We start from the raw sequence: 24325 nt of genomic DNA, 5'->3' as shown, positions 1-24325 counted from the left end.
AACAGAACCGAACCAGAACCATACCAGAACAAGAACAGAACCAGAACTGAACTCAAGCAAACTGAACCAAAACCAGAACCAAACTCAAGCAAACATACTAGAACCAACTCAGGTAAACAGAACCAGAACCAAACTCAAGCAAACTTTATTAATGTCCTCAGGTTGGATGGGCTGATCCGATTTCTCCTCTCAGTGAGTATTTGCCCTGTCTTCAAGAAGACTCTCTCTGAAGGAACAGATGAAGCCAGGATACACAGCCTCCCCTCCATCACCTGTATCCTATATCCTCACATATGATTGGCCGCATGGCCGCCATGCTGACCAATCAAAACAAAGTTCTGCTGTGAGCAGAGCTGGGGCTGAGCACTGTGAGAGCTAAGCAGCGAAAGGAAAAAACTTGGAGCCGGCTCTCTCTCGATGCGAGCCGGCTCTTCTGATTCACTATAAAGCATCGGCTCTCAGAGCCGCAGCTTTTGATCATGACACATCTCTAATGTGCTTAATCTGTGTTACAATTATGAGGGGGCCATGGACAATTTTCTCACCTGTAAGGGGTCCCTGGCTCCAAAAAGTTTCAGAACCCCTGCTCTAGCTAGTAGGAGTGCAAACTCCCAATAGTGAAAACAAACAGAACAAAAAGAGCGACACAGCTGCACAGAAACCCCACGTTGTAGACATCCCTGATCATAATAGACATCGCCATGCAGGAAGACAGAGATTTAAAAAAATGTAAACTGAGAGATCTTCAAATACAGAGTTCGTCTTTACACCGGTGCGATTTTTTCAGAGCTTACGGTAACTCAAATAAAAAAACGTGACATTTGCTTTGTTTTAAATCGACCACTTAGCAGGATGAATATCAGGATTAAGCAGGTATATTTTGAGTTTGAGTTTGAGTTGAGAAACATTTGTGGCCATTTTTGTCATTAAGATATATTTAGGTCATTAAAGCACTGATCCTCTGATCATTATTATTATTTATTTAAGTAAGGCAGCTTCCTGATTCCTTTGCTGGCTCTCTGAGATGTTGCCCATCATTGTTACTTGGTTGCATTAATAAAGTGAAGTGCTGTACAAATCTGTGGTTGCATTACTCTATAATCAATTTGCCATAATTTTTAAGTATGTAAGAGATGATTTCATTGATAGCCATAGACTACATGTCTTTCAATGTAGACTTCCACTGAGAGGAACATATTAGACTATTTAGGAACTAAATTAGGAACTAAATTTAGACGGTCATACCAGCTTGATCATCAATGAAAATGTCCTGGAAATGTCCTGGAAAATGATCTCTGGAAAAGAGTGGGAACCCTGAGCTAGCCTGGTGCTTCCCAAAATGCAAAAGGACTTTACTCAACATTTTAAAGATTAAAATGTCTTGTGTATAAAAAAAAAAGACATAACAAGAGAGTTACAAGTTTTATAGACTGCATGCCAGCTTTCCTAGTTCTCCTGGGGCTCAATATGTAATGGGATATGATGAAAATGGTATTGTTATGGAACTAATGCCAAAGAATATTTCCTCATGTGTTGAATCCTAGGTTTTCCCTCCTTCACTTCATTTTACCTGGTTGCAGTGTTGCCATTAGAAGAAGAAGACACATGGCTTGCATTTGATTTATCATCAGTTTGGTCCTCAAATATTCCAAATGGCAAAGAATCAAAAGATAAAGACCCATAGATTCACTCCCCAAGTATCCTCTTACTTTTTTCTTGCACTGCAGTTTACACTTTGAAAACTTGATACACTACTTCCATATTCTCCAAACCTACATCCTGCAACACTACAGGTCTTCGAGCAAAAATTGGCCTTAAGGGTGAAAGAAAATGTGGGCAATTTGAGAGTTATTCCAGGGCGTGTGGGTGGCAGTGGGTTGGGTGCCAGTCGGGCAGCCTACTGGGCTGTGCAGTAAGTAGATTGCTCAGGGACCCTTGTCTCGAAACTGTTTAAAAATGGTTTGGCTTATTCACCCTGCTCCCTCCACGATTTGGCCTGGCTGCTTATAGCTGAGTGATCTTTCTCTTCCTACTCCACATCTCTGTGTACAACACTGTCCCCAGCAGTTTACTTTCAATTTCAACCCAGTATCTGTGCTTTCCATCCATTAACACTTTTCTGTGGTAGTATCTTTGACAGAGTTCTGTTCCCCGGCTAGCTTGTTATCCCAAAAACTTTTTAGTTATCAGAGATTTGTCAAAAACTGTGTCAAAACTTAGAGTTTTAGTTTTTAGTTTTAGGGGCTGGTTCCACTTCCAGACTCCTTTGGCAAAAGATGTAGTAAAACAGATAGTAGCATTTAAAACCAGATACGGTTATTGGTAGTAGATACTAACCAGCTGCATGTCTGAGCAATAAATCCACCAGCTACAAATGTACAAAGCTGTTTTTAAAGATATACCAGTATGAAAAATTTAAATATTCTAGATTTAAAGTTAAATATTTGTTTTATGTTATGGAAAAAAATGTTTTGGTAAATTTATTTTATTGGCTGGTTACTTTAATGGTTTTAAAAAGTAAAACTCCACAGTCCATAATCATATTTTCTGTCATGGAATCTACAAGCTACAGTCAGGCAAGATTATGTGCAGTCAACATCTTCATATCTGTATTTTAGTCAGCATTCCTCCCAGCAGTTATCTTCATTTGCTGACACTTGCATTAAATACATACAAAACTACCTCTTGATTTTGACACATATGCACATGCACACACACATTTGTAGTCATTCCTTATCTTCATCTGATTGATCTTTTCAAGATCACTGGCCTCATCATTTCAACCACTGGTCCAGGAACATTGCGTTGATTCGGAAAAATAACAATCAAGAATGTAATACCTCATTCAGACTGACATGGAGGGAGATTACTATCACTAAGCACAGTCTGCTTCCCTTTCATTTTCAGCAGATTTATGTGTAACCTGTTAGCCCTGCGTTGGGATTATGCTAATATTGCTATCATGCTCTGGCTAGTCAGCTTTACTGTAGGCTGAGTTGGCAGACCGTCTGACTTCTGTACTCATCAGAAGAGAGTAACAAGTCATTCCTACAATACCAAAGAACAACTACCTTATCTCTTTTGTACTCAACTTGATTGTCCACAAGGGTGTGGTAGTAGTGCAAAGTGTCAGTAGTTGGTAGTACTGGAGTGCACCTAAGACACATGTGCATGTATGTAAGTGCACAGTTAAGATGGGTCTTCGTTGAAAATTGTGCAATTGCTGATCCTACTTTGACACGCTTACATATTATGAGTCAACTGTAAAACATTCAATCAAATATGAATTCGAAAAATAAGCAGTATGGCGCACCCGCCAAAAGGCTTAAAATGGTAACTGACAGCACACATCCACATCCAGGGTTCCCACTCTTTTCCAGAGATCATTTTCTAGGACATTTTCAGTAATGATCAAACTGGTATGACAGTCTAAATTTAGTTCCTAATTTAGTTCCTAAATAGTCTTATATGTTCCTCACAGTGGAAGTCTACATTGAAGACATGCAGTCTATGGCCATCTATGAAATCCTCTCTTACATACTTAAAAATGATGGCAAATTGATTATAGAATAATGCAACCACAGATGTACAGCACACCGCTTTATTAGTGCAACCAAGTAACAATGATGGGCAACATCTCAGCTTTCTCAAAAAATATAAAATGAGCTAATTAAAAAACAAGAGCCTGCAAAGGAATCTGGAAGCTGCCTTACTGAAATAAATAAATAATAATCAGAGGATAAATGCATAAATTTACCTAAATAGAAGTGAATGACAAAAAATGGCCACAAATGTTTCTCAATTCAACTCAAACTCAAAATATACCTGCTTTGTGATATTCATCCAGCACAGTGGTCAATATAAAACAAAGTAAATGTCACATTAAAATTAAAAATGGTTATTTGAGTTAACGTAAACTCCTGAAAAATTGCACCGGTATGCAAGACGCACTCTGTATTTGAAGATCTCTCAGAGATTTAAAAAAGTTTAAACTGTCTTCCTGTATTCCAGGTTTTCCAGGACACATGGGAACCCTGCACATAGATTATTGTTGTCTTTGCAGTGTGCATACAACATTATCAAGTACTCACAAGTTAAATTCAACCAGAATTCAGAGGAGAGTTGGGTACGTGAAGGTTCAAGGCATACAGGACAAACGGCCACTGGGCAAACGATTCCAAATGACAGGTCACGGCTGTTGGTGCGAGACCGGAGGATCAGTCTACGGCAAAAGCATTGCGCTCATGGGGTGACATAAGGACAGAGGATACATTGGTGCCTTTTAATGTTAACTACAGTAGTTAGACTAAAATAAATCCTCCGTGCTGCTGTCACAGTCTATTGACCCTTTTTGGCAGCTACTGGAAATTTTAAAAATTGGAAATTGGAATTTTTTCTTTCGGTGCATCAATCACGGCACGTTAAAAGGTAAAAAAATATCAAACCAGTGTTTGTTCTTATCTTCTTTTTGCATGACAAATTTAAGTGTTAATCATATTTTAAAGCGCTACATTAAATTCAACCAGATTATGCAAACTGCAAATATTCTATTTCCTCACATAAAATTTTTTAAACATAATAACTTCAGAGAAAACCAGAGCTCCGGTCAGTGTTTGAATGCACTTCTCGAGTGTAGTGGGAATGACAGTAGTGAAGCTATCAGCGGCTGCTCCTTTCAACTATGACATGCGCACACAGGCGCTTATGAACCCCCAGTATAACAGGAAAACAATGTGAAAGGATGTGACATGATCTCTTAAGACTGTATTTTAATTGGCCCTAGTTTAAAAGTGCACCAGTGAAACGTGCAATCAGCCGGCCCGGAGTCTGTCGATCATGAATCCGGGCCATCGGGCCAGTTAGAATGTTGAGCCCTGCATCTTAAGGTAATGCAGTGTAATACATCGCAGCATGACTTTAATTAAACTTGGCTATTAAATTGCTTAGTGTCTCCCTCGCCGTGTGTTCTCGTTACCACTTGAATACTTTCCAATTTCTATTATGAGGCCTTGGTCACTCCCTTAACATCAGATGCTGACTCTTGAATGAATGCAACGTTTTTTTTTCTGTCACACTACCATATGCAAATATTTGAAAACAAACAGCAACCATTGATGCATCCAAATGTGTACGATGTACAAGAGCTATTTTAGGCTAACCGACCTTACAAAATGGTATTAGCAATTGTTATCACTAGATAAAGGCAGATAAATGTTTGATGATACTACTCATAACTATGTGGCTGTACAATTAAAGACAATGCAAGTGTTTTGACACTAAGTGTTATTGGTCAACACTTAAATGATCGTGTGAAGCAATCATGTCATCTACATAATGACTCTCTGAAGACATAAAAATAGCTAATGGCACAGCATATTTACATGTACATTGTTTAATGCCTCACATTATTTTATTACACAGATATATTGTTGTTGTACATGTGTTTACAGCTAATTAATATGGCATTTACATATGCATTGTAAGAGGAATTTCTAATTGTTGACATTTATATTTGCATTGTTTTTTTTTTTTCCCTTCTGTGTGTTTTTATTTCTGTGCTGCACAGTTCGCCGCTTCAATTTCCACAACCACTCCTCTCAACTCCTTCCAGGCATGTTATTTACGTGTTGAGAGCCTTGTCAAATTTGAGATGAATGTTGAGATGTGAACCTGTAATATCCTAAAGCCCAATCACAGAAATAGCATACGAACCGATTGAGATCCTTGGCATCAAGGTCCTGCATCTAAATCAGTCAAGACGCAGGCACACAGCAGGGACACACATATCATCTATTGTTCCAGGGTGAGATGAAATCTGCAATGTGTGCACAAAGGCCGCTCTCATGCTGAATATTTCATTGACAATAAACACTGCTGTGATTGATGTACAGCTGAGTCAGTCAGAGAGGAAGGACACAAGAGGGAAAGAAAAAAGAAGAGGGGAGGAGAGGTTGAGGAATAGAGAACAATATGTGGTGTACGAGGGGAAAAAGAACGGATCTAGATTGTGTTCATCCTGTTGCAACATTAATAGAGGTTTAGAGGTCAATGCATGCTTGAAGTGAGAACACTTCTTTAATTTCACACATTAGGGCCCCTGCCTTGTTTGTAATGACGCCCTATGACTCATAATGCTTGCCACGTTAAAGAGGGGGCGGACATAACAGCGCTGGAAGAGAAGGCCAAGCTCTCACTCCTCCACTGGGCAATCTAATTACTGCAATCAGACGATCAACAGTTACCGAAAATGACTCCAGTTTCTCCACAGTCTCTCTCTGTATATTTAGAAACATCAATGATCCTCAGTGATAATCTGGTTTAGTGCTTTTTCTTATATCCTAGTTGCAAAGTTGCCAAGTCATTGTAGCCTCTGAGGACCAAATGAGCCTTTTCCAACTCCTGATGTAATGATCACACTCAGACTTGTGAAAAAAAACATACAAAAACAAGACTACTACTAACACAGGAGTCACATCTTATCTGTGACCTGGAGTTGTCCTTCAAAGGCTTGCCACAACTCAACTTTAAATAAATATTTTCACCAAAAATTCTGAAAGCAGCCAAATGATAAAAGAGAAACTGGTGAAACAGCTAGCATATAATATTAATGTTAACAATGGGTCAGCAACTAGTCCTCAAGTTCTGTGTACATCAGGCATCCTGTTATAAACCCATGTGAAATTGACAAATGGTAAAATTGACAGTTTACCACTATTAGTTTGTGAAAAAATAGGTCTTATATTTCATACAGATAAAATAAAAGCAAACTTCTGTTTCTAGCTTATAGATAAAATTATGCTGTCAGTTGCTCTTGACTGAGACTAGCTTGTGCAAGGTAAAAACAAAAAAAACATCTGCTAACAATTTAAGGTTTCCAGGTATTTATAAAACTAAGTAAATTAATAAATAGACAGATAAAGGGAAACATAAGGCGTTTTTCAACCGCAGGGGCTTTACCCCTGAACTACGTGCGTTTCGACTGGAGGAACCAGGGTCTCAATTTAGTTCAGGGGTAGATAATCTCCTCCTGAAAAGCCCCTGCTTGGGGGGGTAGTACTTTTCAAAGGTCCTGGGACTTTCGGCAGAATGTTAGTGTTTGTGGAGTTAACGCAGTTGTTGAAACACAGGGAGTTCCTGGCAATGCATACTAGTTTAGTTTTTTATTAATATTTCAAAATATTATTTAATATCATTACTTTTCTCCATACGTCACTGGCCGGATTTGCACAATCTATCTGGGACTTCAGCCTGCGGTCGAAACACAGACAACAGTGGGGGCACAGGAACCTTTTAGTTCTGGAACTCTTGGTCAAAATACACCTTGGAACCCACATGCTGAAAATGGGCTTAATAGTGAAATATTAACAAATCAGTCTAAGTTACACAACACAGGGACACAGTTTTCACTAGCTGATGCTAAGGAAAGACATAATTCTAGTACTGCAGTACTGAGCAGGTTAACCCTAATATAATGCAGGTTGCATTACGTAAATGTAAACAAAACCCACTAAAATGTAAGGGATAATGTATAGTGAGCAGGTGGTTATGCAAATTAGAATCTCAACAAGGCAAGCAAGACTGACACTAAGTGGAGAACTTGAACCATCCGCCACTAGCGGATGTTTTTTGACACAGTGTCAACAGGCAAAAGTGAAATGTGCCAGACCTGTGCCATTAGATTGTCCCTGGTGTCATTTTTGCTGGGGAGAATTAATCACAGTTGGGGTTTTTTTCGGTGTTTTGAACAATCAGAATTAAGTTTTTGACACAGCCAGGTAACAGAAGTATTTAAAATACTCCATCAAAGTAATGTAACCTACTGGATTGAATTACTTTTTCACAGAGTTTAGTTTCCTGTCATCTTTGCCACCAGGATACAACTGTAAAAAGTAGATCAAGCAAAGCCATATGCTGCCATTTGCAGTATATAATAGTAGATAAATAGCAGCATGGTAAGCCTTCATGTTGTGAGACAATGGTGAAATCCCAAGGTTAGATATAACTTCATGAAAGTGTTCACATTTTCTACTCACCATTGACAGCCTCTTGAAGCTTCAACCTCTCCATAATGCTTTGCTATTCAGTATATCACCCTTTGTGTTCTGTTCAAGCCTAGCTAGCTGTGTCAGCTGATCAAACATACATTTAACCTGGTATTGACCTCGCACAGCAGGAGAACTTACAAGTACATCCAACACATGCTGTTTAATGGTCCCTAATGACTCACGATGGGTGGAATTTACATCTCACCAATTGAACTGTGGGACCTGAACATGGTTAAAGTAAAGAGATGAAGAAAACATGCTTAATACTACGACTGCATCATATATATTTGAGCAGCAATGTCATGAATATTTCAGCAAAGATACATAGATCAAATTAATAATTGAAAACATTAGTTGCTCATAAACTCTATTTGTGCAGCCAAATTGAACACCATGTTTTACTTAAGCATATTACTAAAGACATCTAAATGGACAAGAACCATTCAATGAGTGCATTTATAAAGAATATCACTGGGACTTTATGCGGTATGTATAGCTCCACTTCAGCAAAGGATCCGGAAGTATGTTTCCTTATTGATAACACAGCACACTGTCTTGACTAGGGGTGGGGATTGAAAAATGGATCTGTCACGTCACGTCACGTTGCGGTACATTGTGGTACGTTGCATTACGTCACACACTCTGCGACGCAGAACTCCTTTAACACCAAGGAAATTCAAAGTATGCTCCTCCAGGCTCTAGGGGCCACGTCCCGACTCACTCGGACGAAAATGAGGCACCTATAGTGAGTGAAATACCTCCGCGATAAACCCCCAGAGGAAAAGCGTTTTTCCTCTCCAAATTCAAAGTATTTTCCTCCAGGCTCCAGGGGCCACGTCCGGACTCACGCGCCCGAAAATGAGGCACCTAGAGCGGGTAAAATACCTCCGCGATGATCGCCGGACGAAAAGCATTTTTCCCTTTGAAATTCCAAGTCATAATTTTGGAAAAAATAAAATGGTTCCTTTTGGTGCGGAAGACTGTGTAGAACTACTTTCTTTCCCCCTCAAAAAATACTCAGGAATCATTTGGAGAATTGATAAAGGAATTGGATTCATAAGCAGAATCGACAATGGCATTGACATTGATAAAATCTTATAAATTCCCACCTCTAGTCTTGACTGATCAATCTGATAGCCTAGGATCATATATACACTCTTTGTATTGATTGGTCATGTATGGACATGATACAAACTAACTAGTCTGTGGTAACCATAGACACAGAGTGGCAAGAGTCTGGGATAATGTTTGGGTTTTGGCAACAGTTAACATTCAAACTTTGGCACCAGTTGAGTTATTGAAGTTAAAAATGTGTTTGTTAATATTTCTTACAACTATTTTCCACTTTTAGAAGTGCTGTTTGAAGGCTTTATTATGCTAGAAGTGGTGATGTTGTACTGAATATCAGAACACAGTCATGCCTCATGCCTCTGACTAGATCACAGCGCTGTTGATATTCAGTAACACTCCACTCCCTCTCATTTAATATTGCTTAATTTCATTAGGGTTGGCCTGTAGACATGGGATACTGAATGAATACAGAGTGTTGGTGTGTTGATGCATCCTTCAGGAAAAAGACTAGTAAAAGTAGAAGTTTAATGGCAGGTAGGTCTCCAACTTTTCTCTCCATCTGCAGCAGAGAGGCATAGAAAAGGGGGAATTGTAATTTACTGCAAGGATGCAGGACATGCTTGAATACAAAGACACAGGGGGATGAAACGGGACGTCCTTTGCTGAGTCTTGTCTGTTGTAGAGTACGGTTTCTTGAAAGTATGCATGTTTGAGCATATGCCACTGCGCTTCCACACACACACACCTGACAGATGAGAAAGAGAAGGCACAGTGCCCACTGGGACCAATTTCCCCAGTCTGCTCCGAAAGGCCTGTTCATTACTGCGAACAGGAGGGAACAATACTCCACAGCCCGCCAACTTCATTTGCTGCCATTTTCCTTCATTCTCTCCCTTTCTCTCCTCCTGAAACACAACGGAGCACCGCCCAGGCTTCCCACAGTGCACCAGTGCACGCCTGTGAAGCGGAGATTGGTTGCAGTGGGCTCTCCAAGGTTTCAAAGCTGTCGCTGCTGCCTGGAATGTTTTCCCTCTGCCTCTATTTTTCATCTGTCATGTTCTGGGAGTGAAAATATACCAGACATCTTGGTTTTTAGTTGCTTTTTTTTTGGTTTTTTTCATGGTGCTGCAAGTGGGTTCCAAGTTGTCACTGGAGAGGAGAGAGCGAGAGAGACAAGAGACAAAAGCAGAGATGCAGCCCGCATTTGAAGGATGCTAATACACTTAGATAGCAGCAAATGGAACTTGAAGGAAGTATACGATTTTGGACTTGTCTTTTAAAGTTTGCTTGCAAGGTTGGTATAAATATCTGAACATTCCGTACAAAACAATACATAGGGTATCTCATTTTAAAAGACACTATATAAATATAAAAAATCTTGTACAGTTGTAATATGCCTGTGGTTTGGAGCGAGACACAACCAGTGAAGCACAAGATGCGATTTGTGTTTCAATAGAGACAGAGAGAGAGAAAGACATAGCTAAAATTAGATGGCTGATGTACAATAATGACACTATATCATGCCAGTGCATGCAGCATATGAAGGATCCATGCGGAAAATGAGATCTCATTTCACATTTCTTGCAACACTTATTCTTAGCGTGCAGGACCACAGACAAATAGAACCATCAGATGGAAATTGATCCTTTGCACAAATCAAGTTTTACAGGCAGCTCACATATGCCCGTGCTCACCGCAGCATGCGGAATAAATCAGGTTGGTAATGGCCCCCGCTACAGGCATGACAAAATATCTCAGAGAGGCACAGACGCTACATGTGAAGCGACCGGGGACGGGGCGGTTTTTTTCCCAGAGTAAAAGGCCCCCCCTCTTGAAAATGAAGAGTATTCAGAAAGTGAAGCATTCCTCTGTGGAACAGCATGTTTCCTTGAACTATTTGCTTTCAAGAGCAAACACCAATGATGTATGGGAATTCAAATTTGTGCTAGAAACAAATATGTTTCAAACTGAGATGCACAGAGACTATGAAAATATAAGTAGCTCTTGTTTGAAGGATTAAACGGCTGCTTTTGTGAGACAGAGATCAAACCCCTGGAGCCCAGGCTGCCTACACTCACTGCGAATCGTTCTCTTTAACAACTTAAGAAAATGCTTAACCTCTCATTTAATAGCCTACAAGCAGACATTTGAATATCTAACAGGCTGAAATAGAGCTTTTAAAAAGCATATTTCGCACAGTTTGTTACGCTACAACACAGCTGACTGTTTAAAAGTGTCACTCTCAGATATTTGGGCAATGTCCTTTGCCCTCGCAAGCAGCATCTTGACTTAAGTATCAGCCCCTTCGCTGACCGAGTGTCTGTGAGTTGGTCTTGACTTCTTTTCACCTTTCTGCCAAATTGCTGTCATTGTGCTGAACGGCTGATATGGAGAGCTAATACACATCAGGGGAATTAGTATGCCCCCAAAGCGCTCGGTGCACTTTGTCAGGACGAGAGGTGATGTAGGAGGGGGATCAATGTTGCTGCCTCCCGGTGACCTGGGGACAAAATCCCCTGGAAAGTGACACACTGCCCTCTCTGGGCTGGTGATGGAGACAATAGACTTTTTGAAATATTTAAAATTAGGCTTTTTCTTAAGAAATTGATCTCAATTCTTAATGAGCTAAGAGCATCACAGCCCACTGATCAGTTATGGGTAGAACATGTTGACAGTCTTCAAAGCAAGGTGCAAACAGACGTTAGAAGTCATGATTTTTAATCTGGGCCTGAAGACTTCCTGAGATCAAAATGGTAGGAAAAATAAGCAGGACAGAGACTCTTCTTGATAGTTTATCTCATTGAGAAGACAGACAGAGTGACTGATGGACTAACTGCGTTATGCTGAAGTGCTAGGTTTGTCCTTTTGTTTTTAAAAGCTCATAAATCCAATGACCATAATACAAATTTGACACTCAACAGTTCTGGTGAACAGCCGCTGCTGAAATATGAAGTATTATTAAATTGCTGTTAATTAAAACAAGTTTAGAACTATTGTTTAGCAAAAGTAATTTTAAGATATCTTACTGGACTCTTTAATATTGTCTTGGATGAGGAGGTAAACTATATTAGTGTAGCAAAAACAACTGGGACAAAAGCACATGTGTTCTAACTGTTGCTGTATGTCAAGACACTGAACGTATTATGGTTCTTCAATAGAATGGGCAAGGCAAGTTTATCTATAAAGCACCATTCATACATAGAGCAATTCAAAGTGCTTTACAGCGCAGCAGCAGAGTTGCAACATGCAACAAATGGTGCATATACAAAATTTCAGTTCCTTCTGGGCACTTGGGACTGGATCAAAGGGGGTTCAATCATTAATGACAGTCCTGTGAAAATGACCAACCATAGATTGTATGCAACATGGATTTGGTCCAGTGACATCACCCGTCTGTATCTGAAGCAAGCGGCACCCTCCGGTCTAAAAATATAGGTCCAATGCGGAAGTGCTACAAACTGCAGTTCATTGAGGATCCGCTTGAGGCTGGCTCCGGAAGTACCGGAAACCACATACACAACAATTCAAAAGGGACGATCTTCACAGCAGAAATAAACATGTTTACAGCCTGGTACAAAAGACGAGTGTAGTCTAGATAGCTCATTTCTGGATCGGCACACACTGTACAGGGGGTGAATTATTTTATAACGCTGCAATTTCAAAGATATTGAGATTACTAGTCTTCCAATGAGGGGCACAGCTGACTTGATTGACAGGCAGGAACACTGTAGCTGTTGACTAGGAGACTCAAAGCCCGCCTCTTTACGTCACAATCGCTCGACAGCAGCAATATGGCTCCCACCGACGACTGGCCTCAAAACAACGCTTCAGAAACAGCTGGGTGACGTCACGGATTCTACGTCCATATTTTATATAGTCTGTGATCTGAAGAGGTATAATGAAGCCCGAAGATGATGGTCACCATATTGAAAAAGCAAACTACAAGTGACTTTTACTTTCTCTGCAAGCAGGCAAAGAGGTGGAGCAGAGACTTGCTGCCTGGCAAACAGCTGAATGAACCCACCACTTAGTCAAAGCAGCCACTCCCCTTGTTATGCAAAGCCTCAAAATAATCAAAACAGATGAGTTAGTGTCACCAGTTGGCATCAGAATTACTAGCCTGTTAAACAAATGACTGATATCTGTATTATTGTAGGCCTGAAATGTTGGTCACGTGTTGTCTAAGCTGTAGCGCAGCCACTAGCCGGGGCTGTAACAACGGGCTGATGCCTTAACATTGCAATGCTCCACTACCTGGATGTAAACAAGCACAGATGACAGATCTTGTAGCATGGCACAGTTTGATCTAGAAAATTGAGATAAAGAGTAAGCAGCACATGCATGTGTGATGTTGTTCACCACCAGACCATGAGATCCCGTGTGCTTAATGTAAGCTGTTTTCTGAGTTGATGTTTGACTAGTAGGTTAGTTGGAATTTAAATTTCCATTCAATTGACTAGGAAATAAGTAGCTTCGGAACACCTCAAATCTCAGTAACAAAAATATAATTAAACCAACAGAGTATAAGTGCCATATTCTTCATCTGGAACAAAACCAGTTTATAGCCCTGAATGTTTGAAGGCATAAACAATCATTTCCTAACCATAAAGAAAATAAAAACTGCAAGAAAGATTTCAAACCAGCTGTGTTTTTCCATTTCCATTTGCTGCTTTTCCATTTTTTGATTCTACTTACATCTAAGTTTACGGCCAGCAAACACCCCTCATCGCTCGTCTCTAAATGTTTAATTAGCATACTGTTTTTTGTGAAGACGTGAACATGAATTGATTCCTGTAATGTTTCAGAGCCTCTGAATCTAGTCACCAAACCTCTCGTTCAGCAGTTGTATTCTAGGTATTGGCAATTTCATGATTCAGAGTCTTATATCTACTTCTATACAACAGCAGGGGCCTCATGGTGTTTTGCAATGCAATGGAACGGAAACAACTGTTGATTAAACAGACGTATGAGCGGGAATGATAAAGGCGAAAGGTTAGTGTAGTTATCAGAAGTGGATATGCTTGTTGACTAGAATTAAATTGATTAATAAAGTGCTCTAAACACGCAAGCGCTTCATTAGAAACAGAGGTCACGAATAAAGATGAGAAGAAAAGAAAGAGAGAGAATGTGTGTTTGTGTGTGTGTGTGTGTGTGTTTTGCTCTATTTTGAATACTGCTCTATGTGAATATCTTTGTTGACTTGGCAGCGGATTACAAAGATAGAACAATGATGCTTGAAGAACTTCTGTCCTAAATGTGTTTTTTTCTTACAAGGTGTATTCAGGTTTGAAGTGGTGTCAGGATTGCTTAAATTAAATTAAGCTTGTTTCAAGCTGTTCAGACCAGTTTGGTGTGCCTTTGTGGCCCTGTAATACCAAATTTACATGGTTTATCACTAATGTTTACATGACTTAATGCATTAGAAAAGCATTCATGTGATGTGATTATCAACTCACGAATCAAACACTCAGAATTCAACAGGACACACAAGCACAGCTCTCACTGGTCAATGTTTGGCTTTTACCTTGACAGGCCCTGCAAGGAGTTTCTAACTGGATGTGAAACAGCTCAAAACTGGCACTGGTGCCTCTTTACCGCTTGACCTACAAAAGCAAACGCGACCACCTGCAACAAGATTGACAATTTCTATATTGAGCCTGCAACCACTGTGAGGGGATAGCTGTCAGGCCAGATGATTGACAGCACTCTGAAGAAACTGCCTTTCTTTACATTTTCAACAGCAAATATTCACAGTGAGTGACACTTTGACTGCTAAAAGAAAGCAGCATGAGTTTTTTTTGTCAGAAGATGCTCTCTTGGGATGTAAAGACCAAGATCAGAGAAGTGAGATGTACATCTTTGCCCAAAAGAGGCGCTAAAATCGACAAGAAAATCAGTTATCAGGATGATTGCAAATACCTCAGTTGTAGCATTGATTGATTTTTTGAGTCAATTTTAAAAGCTACATTCCTAATAGCTCATTAAAGACAATGTATATTAATTCATCATTTTTAACAGAGTATTACTGAATTTTCAGTTACCAATCTTGTAATTTTATAATGCAAAATAGACTTGATTGCATTCGTAGCTTCTCAGCAGCTGTGGAAGAGTCTCATAAATGACAATATTACTCGTCCCAGAACTCAGCCCTGAGGGACTAAGTGAAGAAAAGTGAATCAGGTGATTCATCGTTCTGTGTGGACAAATTATAATCCCTCAGAGGCAGTGTGCTATAGTTAGTCATGGAGGGCAGGTGTTTTGTTTCACGGCTGTTAATAATGGGACTCCGAGCTACAAAGAAAGGAAGTCTTTGTTTTCCTGGAAAGGATGTATGGAGCCTGAGAAGCTCATAACCGATAAGATTTGACTCTGGCCCCACAGTTTGATAAGCCTTGTTCTGGTTTAACAGCACAAGACCAAACCCTTTGAAGCACTCAGTGTGTGACTCATGATGAGTCATGCCCTTTTGCTGCACTTCAGAAAACAACTTTCATGTACATCCAAATTAGAGTTTATAACGTGTGGCAAGAAAATCATAGAAAAGGTGACTTTTTATATTTTTTCAGGTTTATCTCAATCTTACACTTAATATAAAAAAAATGGAACAGATCTTTGCATGGAGAAGTGGAGTGGCCTTCACCCCCAGAGTTCAGCTGAAGCTCATATGAAGCCTCAGCTGTCTGACTACACCAATTTTATTGAGTATGAAAGACAATTTATAACAAAAATCACTGTTAGTGTTGCCATAGAAGCTACTTTAATTTCCTAGACAAACCCGTGGGAATGAATTCATATAACTCAGAAGGTCAATGAAATAACCTGATTCAGCAAGCTCTGACAATCACAGCCTACATTTATTTTTGGCTAAACTTTTGAATTCTTCACAGCCTGGTATAGACAAAAGAAAGCCATGTACTAGCTGTACCACTTCCATATGTCTAACTGTATTTAAGCAACATTATGTAACTATTCTACCTTGAAATAACAGCTTACAAATACTGTGGATTGTGCACTAACCTGTGATAGAATACAGCATATCTCATCCCCCAGTCCAGGCCCTGTATTTCTGCTCATGCGCTGTGTAACTTGGGTTGAGCTGTAATGATCTCACAGGAGTAAGGAAGAAACCCCTGAAGGCAAAGACTTCTCATCACTCTATATAGCTCTATAAGCTCAGTACAAACAGAATGACAGATGCAAGGGGAACGTTGACAGAGAAGAGAAAACGAGACTGTCCAACTAAAACCCCAGAATCTGTGGTAGAAAGCATGAACTGCAACCCAAAGCTGTATGAGACATTTTACCTTTGTTGTTATTTTGTTGGTTTTTTTTGCTACTTGCACAATCACCACAAGGGGCAGTTCAGGTAAACGGGCAGGTAAATGCAACAAAAGAGGCACAGGTGAAGCAGTGATCTTGGGAACGGGAAGAGCACACGCATTTTACCGCTCGTCTTAGACCGCACTGTTATCCTCATCACGTATTTCACCGTCAAAGTAAGTTGTCTGTACTTGTTTATCATTTGAATCAATAAATGGCAAGAAGTAACACAACGATAAACACCAGATTGGACATTTGACTCTTTTAGAAGCGCCAAAACACCTCACTCCCGCACTCAGACAGTGACTAAAATCAGGTCAGAACAGTCACTACAAAAGCTGTAGGGGTGCCGAATCTAGCAGAACAAATTCTAGCATAATGTTGCTAATAACAGACTGACTTGTAAACCTATCCCATCCCTTTTACAAAGATCTGGTCATCTCTTAATTGGAAGGTTGTGGGTTCAATCCCTGGTCCAGCTGGCCACGGTGTGCTTGGGCAAGACACTCAGTCCCAAACTACCCCTGCTGGCTGTGCATAGCCAATACCAATGGATACTTTGCATCAAGTAAGCTCTGCCTTCCGTGTTTAAATGTGGTGTGAATGGGTGATGTGACATGTCTCAACCATTAATGTCAGATTTGTTGTGGAAACTGACTGGCGTAAACATTCAAACACATATAGTGATGACCTATAACTGCAAGCTAGCTCTTAAGTCCCAGGCATGATGGAACAGGGACACAGATTCAAGAACACTTTTTACTGGGTAGAGAAAAAGTATTCCTCCATGGGTGCAATATTTTTTTTTTTTTATGTTCACCTAGTTTACTCTAAATCTAAATTTTAAATATCTACCTTTTTTGTCATTGCTAGATAGTTTGTATAGCTGCCAATCGACGTAGGACTTTTGTGATAAAGAACCTGGATATCTATTTTGATTTCACGGGGGCTCTGAATAAGCAAAAACTTTCTCTGCAGCCTTCTCCATTTAACAGAGTGTGTTTGGACAGCTTCATGTTTTTATAGCATCTCCTGGTTCCAAGCAGAAAGAGCTGTTTTCGGACGTTTTTGGAGACAGTCTCAGACTCCATTTGTAGAAATGTGTTTTCTAGCCTATAACCTCTACGGGCTCAGGAGTCAGTGTTTGGAAATGTTGCAGGTGAGATTAGACTGCCTGTGGGCTGTGAGGTTTTTGGCAAGCTCAGAGGTAAAGTCTGTGTGATGTTGCAAAGAGAGTCCAATTTTTCAAGCAGGCTAAACATCACTTGCGCTGTCCAGTGATGCATGAAATGGTTAGGACAGCTTGATTGAGAGTGCTGAAGGTAATTCAATACTTGCCTGTTTGCTTTCTGGCACCATGCTATGTTAGGGACGGGTATTGGGTGTTAAGAGATGTGTCGTACGTGAGCGCGTCCCGAGTTAACCTCATCTCTTAATATGGGGATTCTGATGGCAGAGGACTGTGAGGACATTCTCCCTTTGAAATGGGAAGAAAAAGGGTGCATTGAATGAATGCTCCTGGGAATAGATCAAGCTTATTGGATATCATTTGAACCAAGAAGAAAGGAAAACCTCTGGCTCTATCTTGTTTGGATAATGATGACAGGGATACACAGAGTACCAAGGCAGGCAGACATCAACAGCTCTGATCCAATAGTGAAATCCATGCAGAATTTCAATCTTACACTTCTTGTGTTGTCAGAATGTTGAATACAAAGATGTGTGAAAGAGTCTGGTATTTGTTGTCCTGTCCTTTAAGTATTAAGATTGGAAACTGGATGCTAACTTTACAGAATAAACAATTCTATCATGCTTAAAATTGTATCATTTTTACCCCTAATGCCCCTGTGAGTCGACACTGCAATAACCAGGTGTTCAAAATAATTGAATTAATGGATGAGTGGAAATGGTTTGATTTTAATCTAATCATGAACTGAACGCAGTCATGCATGCAAGTCTCATACCTGCTAAATGTAGATGAATTTACCTCAACCAGGCTGATCAGAATATTTATTGCTACGCTTCTTTAAAAAAGCTGTTTTCCAAACAAACTAAATCAGATTGCCTGCATGCATACACTCTGTCAGTCTGTCCTTGTGTTTCTTGGCTCAGCTCAGTCTGTACTCATGCAGCTGAACTAGCCTTGGCTCTAAGTATGTCAGCCTAAGGGCCCTGTTTGTGGATATATGTGTAGAGGTGCGCATGCGTGAAATGTGTATTTGTCCTACCTGGCACAGTGCATACAATCCCTAAGGACCCTCGTGTGTGTGTGTGTGTGTGTGTGTGTGTGTGTGTGTGTGTGTGTGTGTGTGTGTGTGTGTGTGTGTGTGTGTGTGTGTGTGTGTGTGTGCTTGCTTTTTCTCCAGCTGTCTCCTCACATCCGTCCGTCCTCTGACGACTGAACTTCACAGTGAATCTCTGCGAGCTGCTATCTTTAGGGCTCCACCCAAAGAAACACACATTTCAAACAAAGCTTCTCGGGACCAGAGCCAAATCACGGAGTGGATAGTGAGACTTGCACCACAATGCGTGCAGGGCAAGCATCTTTTTTTAAACAGTCCAGCAATGGATGGACAGACAGTTTTTTTTTTCTTTTATGAGATCAAGTAAGTGCTACTCTTGTGATGTAGAGAGGAGAGAGCTTGAGGTTCACTCGAACAGACTTCAGTGTAAGAGCAATAACAGCAGGACAAACTGCTCATCCTTGTATCCTAAAGATAGGATGACTCCCAAAATGACAAGTTAAAGCACTCTGTAAAAAGACATGACTGTTGGAGAGTATCAAGAACAGGGGTACCAGGAAATATTGTAAACACATGGTTAAACTATGGCCGTCACTGGAACTGCAAAAATGAATAACCGAGATGTTAATAAGCCGACCCCTGAGCAGGGCAGGTGACTACCTATCCTAACCTCACTCCACCTGGTCAGACAGAAACAATGGCAACTGCACTGGAACCTAACACGGGACTTCCACCAGAGCCGTGTCCGGTCCAACTCCGATCCGATGCGGTACGGCTCCGTGTTCTCTCGTCCGTCAACACCCAACGGTTGTGTTTTCAGACCGCAGCACACGCAAGACCGCCGGACAGCTGGAGTCATGTGACCGAGGTTCTCCCGTGGTAATCACTGAATCAAGGATTCTCCTCCTCCTCTCCTGGTCAATGATGTCTTTATCAGCCTCTGACTTGATGACTCCAGACCTGGCTCCCCTCTAAATGACTTTTTTGTCATAGTTATGTTAAAAACGATCTGGTGATAACAGTGTTTTATTCTGAAAATCAACCAGATGTTTTAATTTTGTTTTGGTGCCTGACTTCCTGTTCCGCTCAATCTGCTCTGTGTTGTTTGATACATCGTGATCCGGCATCCAGCAAAAATAGAAGTCTTGCGTATCTGATCCGGAGGGCTCCAACCTGCCGGATCAGAGATGCAGCTGGAACGCATTGGAGCGGATCCAGTGGGGGTTAACACATTGACTAGAATAGAAACCTATCAGATCCGGTGCCGTGACAGATCGGAAAAGGACCTGGTGGAATTTGGCCTTAAGCCAACTTTGCCCCTTTGGGAACCTTTTGGCTTTCAGCCAAATAAAAACAGAAAACCAGCTACTTTAGATGAGGTTATGCATAAAATCTGCAATAAAAATATCCCTGTGATGCGAGGAAACTTCAAATTTAAGGTCTTACCTAGAAAGTTAGCACCCAGCTTTCGAGGTGAAGCTGCTGCCCCCTCCAGCACAGAATGCTGGTGCTAGCTGACAGCTTGGAGTCTGTGAAACTCTGGAGAGTACCTGGTCCTGACTGTAGACAGTATAATGGTCCTTTCCAGGTTAGCTTTGCTAAGAAAGTTAGCATGGTGTTCCTAGGTTAAAAGAGAGCCAGCTTCATGACACTGAAAACTCTGACTTAAGAATCAACAGATCAAATTCCCCGTAGTACACACCTCTCATTCAGACATGATTTTGCATTTTTGCTACATGGTTACATTCCTCCACTTCCTTCTTGTTCACATTGCCCTCCATCACTAAAGTGAATAGAGTTTCTGCATGACAGAGTCTGCGCTCTGAACTCTTAAAAAAGAAGTAAAACTTTTGTGGAATGCAAAATTCTGATTGAGGTTTAATCCTGAAAGATGTATGTGGCTGTCAGGAACTGGAAGGCGGAACAAAAATGCATGTGCCTTTTCAAATCCATGAATCTGAGGAATATGGAACCGGTTCCAAGTTGGAATGGTTCTCGAAATTCAAGCCTATAGTCAGAGAGACAAGCTGCTCTGTCTTGAGCGAGGAAACCTGCGAGTGTGCTTGTGAAAGGTTTATGAATTTCCTCTGATATTTGCAATGACTGCTTCTGATTGTTTATGCTTGAACTGAAGAATTCAGTAATTACAGTAGCAACTGGAGTTGACAGATTAACAAGGTAAATAAATGTCATGCTGCATCCACAGACGACCTAAACAGATGTCTTTTTGTGAGAATGGTCGAGTTCATCCAGATTGGTGCAATTACAAGCTATCTCTGAGCCTTTTGTATCTTTTAACCTTACCAGAAGAGGTCATTCCTGATGTTATCAGAGCATTGAATCCACTAAAAGGTACAGACAGCAGAGGCAGACTCATATTTTATTTATAGACAATCAACACACAGCACACACAGCTCCTTCAGCAAAAAGGAAGGACAAAAACTCTCTATGACAATTATCAACCCCACCTTCTAGCAGCACAACTTGAATACCTTGACGCACATAACTTTCACTAGGGATGCACCAATCCGATCCTGGTATCGGATGTCGACTAAACCGGACTTGAAAAGCTAGATCGGATATTGGTGACAAGGGGCCAATATATAGTGCTGATCCATATGGTAGATCTATTCATCTCAGTTCTATGCTTTTCTATGTTTACAATAGCTATGTGCGTCTCCTACATCATCAGCGCCGGCCGGTCTGTGCATTTTTGCCTGGTGGAGCATGATGGGAGTCGCACTGAAAAATGTAATGGAAGCCCAAAGGAGGAAGTTTATGTCAGCTGTAGTGTACTGCAAAGAAGCAAGAAACCTTCCATAAATGGATTCAATGTGTGAAATAATTGACAGGTTTTTGGATTTAATTGTTACGACCCAGGTAAAGTTCACCATCAAGTCAGAAAAGCCTGAAGTTGCAAAAACATGATTCTATCCTCACATTAAGGAATAGAGATTGTCAAATCAATACCAGGATTGGATCGGCTAGTATTGGTATCGGCAGATACCAAGCCCAGGTATAGATATCGGTATCGGGACCTAAAAAGTGGGATCGGTGCATCCCTAACTTTCACCAATCACCCTAAAAATAAAGCTTAGTAACAAGTGAACTGAAGTAATCAAACATCAATAGTAGCAATCAAAGCACAGCTGTATTTGTATTAATGCTTGTGTTAACAGGGTGCAGGGACCTTGAAGTACTGATAGAGTCGGCTGTGATGTCTCTCACTCTTTGAGATGTTTGCTGTGATGCGGTGGTGTTGTTGTTTGCTAAATAAATACAGTGAATAACAGGAGATTCAGCTATTTCAGGCAACTCACCATGGGCAGAAATATGACATCAGAATTGACCAGGTAAATCTGAAGCGGGCTGTTTCAATGTAAAAAAACCCTCTTTAAAACAGTAGATGTAGTGTGTTCCGCACACACAAGCACACAGACTTAATCACACTTACACACCGAGGTGTGAACTTGTGACTTCCCAGACCATTTAGATTATTCTTGTAAAGGAAGTGTTGACAGAAAGCTAGCAGACTGGAATTGGCAGCCAGTTAATTAACAGCTACGTTTTCAGCTGCCCAAAGGGAGACAACAGCTGCAGGGGAAGACAGGGTTTGGGAAATCGACCTAACACATAAAACTGGAGGAATGCTACCAATAATGAATATGCATCCAAGTTCAACACCAAGCAAATAACACCGCAAGTGTGAGTGTTGTTCAACACTACAAATTCCCAGCATGCATCACTTCTCTTTTTGGAAAGAGAAAGCCATTTGCACTTTTTAAAGTCATCTCTACTGTATTTTATCTGCATCTCCTTTGACTTCGCTGCAAGCTCAAGTTTAAGTGTTGAACGTACAGTTCTGTTGTTGATGATCATGCATTAAGCTTCTTAAGGTCAACTCTTGTAGGTTTGACACATCACAGCTGAGGTCATGAGCTGCAAAAACAAACAACTGCATTAAAAGCATATTCGCCTAAAGCCACAAACTAGATTAATAAGACAACAGTCATGAGAAACCTATGAAAAACTTGTGAAAATTTGCTCTTTTATTCATTCCTTTGGCAGTTTTGTTGGCCTCATGAATCAGATAGATGTTTATTTTCTAAACCGCAGCTTGGAGAAAAGCAAAGGTGAAGGTTTGTACTCTATTTTGCAGTTGACTCTTTGTCCTCAATGTCTCTAATTAGAAGAAACAAGTTGTATCTCTGATGGGGTCAGCCGTCGGCGGCTGAACTCTATCCTGATGTATGAGCCAAGAAAACAACACGTCTCTGGATCGCTCTTATTAGGAAGTTTTTCATGCAATTGTGTTTCTGCGCTGCAGGTCAGATTACTTCCATGATGAATACATTCGAACATGAGCTGATCCTGAAAGAAGCTTTGAAAGAATATTTAATACTACAAGAAAAGACCAGCATCTGTCCATCAGTACCATCATTTCTGCTCACTTGAAATAATCTTACAAGGTGAAGAGGTTTAGCCTCTAAGCATACATAAAGACCACCTGTCTGTCCTCTGACCCCCTGTTACATGAATGTAACAGAAATGTGTAAAAAAGAAGGTGGCTTTCACCTCCTGTTATGGAGCAACCCTCAATTCAATTCATTTTATTGAACCCAAAAATATTTTTGGAAGTACACTATAGTAATGAATGATATATTTACTAGCTTAAGTTTGAAAGAACATAAACCACAATTAATTATCTGCTATCATGTGCAGACTATATTATTAAAGCTGGCGCTGGTGGCCTAGCGGTCTAAGCGCCCCACATACAGAGGCCACAGTCCTCGTCCCAGGGGTCGCCAGTTCGATTCCCGACCGGTCGACCATTTCCTGAATGTCTTCCCCCACTCTCTGCTCCCCATATTTCCTGTCTCTCTTCAGCTGTCCTATCAAATAAAGGCATGATTAATCGATATTTGATCGTTAACATTTCCAAAGATCGATCACTGTAAATACTTGAAATTTACATCCCTACTTACTATTAAAGCTACAGAGGGCAACACTTTTGTCCATTTATATTTTGATCAAAACAACAAATTGTCACCAACAATCTTACGGCCAAATTCCACCAGATCCTTGTTCGGTCCATCTCCGATCCGTCATGGCATCGGATCTGATAGTTTTCTATTCTAGTCACTGTATTAACTCTCAACTGGCAAGTGGACTTGTGGCTGGAGAGGTGCTGGTTCACTTGCCTGGACACTGCCAAGGTGCCCTTGAGCAAGAAACCGAACCCCCAACTGCTCAGGGTGTGCTGGTTGATGGCAGCATCCTCACTCTGACATCTCTCCCTAAGTGCATGTCTGTGCATAAAATTGTATGTACACCAAACTGGGCTTGTAGCATGACCAAAAAATATAACAAGTGGAAAGATTGAATTCCCCCCTGGGGATTAATAAAGTACGTTTCTTCTTCTTCTCATAGATACACAACTACACTACTTCACTGGATGTAATGTTTGCACTCTGCCGATCAATAACCGTATGGTTCCTTATCCTAACGTGGTGTCCAAACTGATTCATGTGACAAAATAAACAATGTTACACCTCTGGGAGTCTTTAGTGAGACATTTTGACTACATTTCAAACTTTCTAAACTTAAATGACTGTATTTGTTTTTCACTGTAGACTGCAGAGAATG

The 24325-nt window shown here is 40.6% G+C and overlaps 1 long non-coding RNA gene across 3 annotated transcripts in view; it reads right to left on the bottom strand.

Annotated features, from left to right (window-relative positions):
- Positions 1 to 24325, bottom strand: part of LOC117804693 — a 233533-nt gene that overhangs the window by 188309 nt on the left and 20899 nt on the right. Inside the window, exon 3 of one of the 3 annotated variants that reach the window (XR_004629223.1) lies at positions 10228 to 10265. The exons of the other annotated variants lie outside the window; for them this stretch is intronic. This is a non-coding gene — a long non-coding RNA (uncharacterized LOC117804693). Of the gene's footprint in view, positions 1 to 10227; positions 10266 to 24325 lie in introns of those variants that run through there. 3 annotated transcript variants of the gene reach the window in all.

This window comes from Notolabrus celidotus, chromosome 21 (assembly GCF_009762535.1).
Source record: "Notolabrus celidotus isolate fNotCel1 chromosome 21, fNotCel1.pri, whole genome shotgun sequence".
Lineage (NCBI taxonomy): Eukaryota > Metazoa > Chordata > Actinopteri > Labriformes > Labridae > Notolabrus > Notolabrus celidotus.
Note: the sequence above shows the minus strand (reverse complement) of the source record. Positions and strands in the feature narration are given on the sequence as shown.